Source organism: Pteropus vampyrus, unplaced genomic scaffold (genome assembly GCF_000151845.1).
Source record: "Pteropus vampyrus isolate Shadow unplaced genomic scaffold, Pvam_2.0 Scaffold290, whole genome shotgun sequence".
NCBI classification, from domain to species: Eukaryota; Metazoa; Chordata; class Mammalia; order Chiroptera; family Pteropodidae; genus Pteropus; species Pteropus vampyrus.
The window spans coordinates 943,805-948,084 of NW_011889071.1; the positions used below are offsets into that span (position 1 = coordinate 943,805).

General features: G+C 50.0%; 1 long non-coding RNA gene across 1 annotated transcript; it reads right to left on the bottom strand.

Annotated features, from left to right (window-relative positions):
- Positions 1 to 1,820: 1,820 nt before the first annotated feature.
- Positions 1,821 to 3,866, bottom strand: LOC111729930. The gene is made up of 2 exons (XR_002776466.1): positions 3,562 to 3,866; positions 1,821 to 3,179 (listed from the first exon to the last, which is right to left on the bottom strand). It is a non-coding gene; the product is annotated as an uncharacterized LOC111729930 (long non-coding RNA).
- Positions 3,867 to 4,280: the final 414 nt, after the last annotated feature.

The following is a 4,280-nucleotide window of genomic DNA, read 5'->3' on the forward strand; positions in this document are numbered from 1 at the left end:
CACAGAATGTGACGGGAATGTGCATCGGGAGGCTGCTAGCACACAGATGAGTCAGCCCGGATTCCTCAGGAGCGAAAGGCCCGGTCCTGACCCAGAGAATCGCTCCTTTATTCTACGCAGCTCTTGAGAATCTGGCTTTTTCTCTCTCGACAGTTCTGCACGTAACCACCAGCATCAATGTTTTCCCATTCCTTTGAAACGGTGTTCTGACGCACCACACTGTCAGCTTCCCTCATCTCTGAATTTCCACCAAAATGCTGGGGTTTATGTGATACTCTCATGGAAGAAAAGTAACGTGTGTGATATAAATTATTTTCACTGTTTTTCTTTTTTCTTTTTTGCCGACCGCCTTACTCTTACCGCTGGGAACTAACTGCCCAGCTGACTTGTTATTCCATTTAAAAGCCACTCGATTCTCTCCCTGGCTCTCTTAAGTCTTACTGCTCTGACTTCACTCCTGTCCGTGTCACCTCATAATTGATGAGAATCAGAAAAAGGACCTGCGGAAGTGTCCCCATACCCAACAGCCTGAAAACGATTTGCCTGAGCTGAAATGAACATCGGTTCAGTAGCAATCCACAGTGAAACGCAAGATTTTTAAAATGCCTTCCTTTTAGAAACTCAGACAGCGAGACTTTGACAGATGGAGGGCCACAGGCCTCAGATCGAGGGGAACCATCTGAAGCAGGGGCTAAGACAGAACCGCAGCGTCCCACACTGGGGATTGGAACAGTGAGCAGTTTTTACACGCCATTGTATTTGGTTCCTCTAATAACTAATTAGATGCCTACTTCACTGTACACCTCATTTTTCAAGTTTCTTGACGTTTCCCAAATCCATATAGCTGCTTATACAGAATAAGCCGAAACATCAACTCAGATATATACATATATATATGCCTATACTTTATATATTCCACTATTTAGTATGGAAAAAAAAAATGATTTTGAAAAGGAGCTTGTAAGCCAAGGCTTATAACCAAAAATGTATGTCGTTGATAAATACATAGATACATGGAGACTGTAGAAGCAGCACCAAGCATAATAAACATCTTCCCATGTGCCATACCCACATCCTTGGTGACTGGGCAGAGCCCATTGTTTTTAAATCAAAAGGAAAGGATAAAAAGTAAAACTAGTGCTAAGAGGACAGGAGGGAACTTTTGGAAGCGATGACAAATTCATGGCATAGATTGTGGTGATGGTTTTTCATGGGCGGACACCTGTCTCCAAGTTCGAGTTGTATTCATTGATTATATACAGCTTTTTGTATGTCAAAAATTAAAAGTTTTAAATTAAAAAAAAAAGCTTTTTCACCCCCCCAAAAGTAAAGAGGTCTGTGTATGTGTGTATGTGTGTCTAAAATTTCAAAGTAAATGAAGCATCTGATAGGTTTCTGGTTAGTAATCAAAAGGACAGGGATTCTGTTGTCTTAGCGACGTACTAAAGCAGTGAATTTACGTCCCAGGTCCCCTCACCTCATTTCTTACCATCCCTCAGGTGCGCCCCCCACTCCCGCCTCATCAAATCACGGTGCTTGTGCTTCTCCTAACCTGACAGCCCCCCGCCTCATTCACCGGCCTCGGTCCCACAGCCCTGGCTTGGTCCTGCCGGTACTCCACAAAATGCTGACTGAATCAGTGAGATGTCTCAGAGAAAACATATTGTCATTGTCACAATCAATAAACTTCTCTAGCTCAAGACACTGAGATAACAAGGTGCCAAGTTACTAAGAGATCTACATTAAAAGAGCCACGATAATAAAATGACACACACACACACACACACACACACACACACACACACACACACACACAAAGCTATAGTCTTGTGGAAACAGTCTGAGTGTCCGAACAGTCGGGGGACCGTATGGGCAGGGGGAAGTGCCATGTCATATGGGTTCCATCCGCAGGCATTCTAGATTGCTCACTGGACCCAATGCGAAAAACCAGTGACAAGGAAATGACTTCACAAAGGAGGGAACTCTCAGTCCTGGGGTTGAGAGTTTTATGGTGATGGGGGGAAATTGTGAAACGTACAGCCCAGCAAGCTCTGCCCAGGAAAGTCTCATCATGTTTCGTCACCCTGTGACTCGGTTTTGCCTTAGTAGCTTTTTAGGGACGTTTCCTGAAGGATAACAGCAGGACAGATAACCCCGAAGGGTCCAGGGAGGGCTGGCGGAGGGAAGTCTGCGCTGTCGGCGCCCGTCCTAATTGGTAAAAAGCACTTTGGACTCTGCTCTGCTTACTTTATGTTTCCTGATGGTTTATTTCTTCAAATGCTTGCAGCCGCTTTCAAATTCAGTAAAAGCACATTAAACAGCGTCTTGCTTTTTGTTAGGAAGTAACAAGTGGAAGGCTGGAGGACGCAGGCGACGGTCAGGTCCTCAGTGGCCACGCTGTTGTCCGCAGTGACAACGGAGCACTCGGGCCTGCATCAGAACCACGCGTCTCCTTCCTGTCCGCGAGTCTGAGAGGTGTCGGCTTTGTAGGCTGGGCTCGTCAGACCGAGCGATTAAGCCCAGTGGTAGGATGCATGGTGTGGAAACGACGGTAAATTTTTCAAGACTCAGTGTGAATTGACGTGGTTTCAGCCCCTCTGCTCAGGAGCAGCTGCACCCTGTGCCTGGCCCTGGGAAGCAAAGCCATGGGAGGCGAGGAAACACATGTCCTTTCCCGCTTCCGAGGGGAGCAGCAACCACGAGCTGTCCAAGAGGGGTCCTGACAACGCGAAGACCCTGCCTTGGACATCCAGAGGACATGGCCACATCCTGCCCACCTCAAACACAAAGGAGTCTCTTCCTCTAGTCTGGTCCCCCTGCCCTGCTGGCGACTGGGGAGGAGCCACACGCCGGACTCTCACCAGAATTTCTCTTCCCATCTTAGAAATGACAGCCCACTGCAGGAGCACAGGAAGGGCACACGTCCTCCCGCACGATGAGATGCAGATAATAAGAAAACGATACAATTTTTCAAATGTACAACATCTGTAGAAGTCTCGTCGGCAAATCCACGGCCACATACGGCAAGGGCTTAGCGACTTGGCTTCTTTCTTTTCTCCCTCTGAAGGGCACACTTACACATCAAGGGCCATCAGATTCTGAGAGTCCGTGTAAACATCCACAGGGCGTTATCATTTTACTTCTGTAACCTTCTAGAGACACTCAGGTACTGGAGACAGCTCTCAGGAGAAGTAGAAATGACGACTGGTGTAAGGTGTCTGCTCCGACCTCCTGCATTGCCTCTTCCTCCGCGCATCCTCCCTGCATCCTCCGCGCATCCTCCCTTCATCCTCCGCACATCCTCCCTGCATCCTCCGCGCATTCTCCCTTCATCCTCCGCGCATCCTTCCTGCATCCTCCCTGCATCCTCCGCGCATCTCCGTGCATCCTCCCTGCATCCTCCGCGCATCCTCCTTCATCCTCCCTGCATCTCTTACTTCCTGGGCAGCCTGCTGAGCGCCAGGCTGTGGGTTCAGAGGCAGAGGATGCAGTCCTAGCAAGCTCACTGCTCACTGCCCGGCTCACAACTGCATTCAACCGACCTCAGGCTACAGACTTTACCTGGAGCCTGGAGAGTGCCAGTAATAACATCTTCTGAGCTCATTGGTCATTTTCATTGGCGGGACAGTTCTCGTCCTATTTCTGGTTTCATTTTCTTGGCGGCATCACTGTCAGAAATTACCGGAGTCCTTGTTTATTTTCTGCCCGTCGCGCCCTCTCCTGCGGCCTTCGTGCGTTCACCGTGGCAGTGTGCGGCGTGGGAATGACGGGCTCTGCAGCGCCGGCCACGTCGGGCCGAGCAGATCTTCGCCAGGTGCTCCAGCCTCTGCCGAAGACGGCTTCCTTCCGGCGCTGTTACCTGCCGCGTGGCCTCGTCGCCTGAGGTCGGTCGCTGAAGCTGCGCGAGGTCCCGGATGCAAGTCCCCAGCCGTGGGCACGGCCGTCAGCAGGTGGCGCTCTCTCCCGCAGCAATGTCCCCTCGCCACCCAGGTGACGCCGTGATTAATCATGAGGCTTCAGTTAGACGAACCGCAGAGCAACGACCACCGGGTAGTCATACTGATTGTTCCGCAGCTTTCCGTCCCTTCCCATGCACCACGCCCCGCTCCCTGCTGTTTCCTCGGGTCCTTTAGAATTTAGTGCTCGATGACCTTGAACTTGCGGAAGACACGCTGGCCCTCCGGAAGGGAGACATTTGTGCCAAGGTCTATGCTTGAAGTCCAGTTTTCGTTATTTTCTCCATTCATTCACTCACTCGTTCGTGTATTCGTCAGACCTTC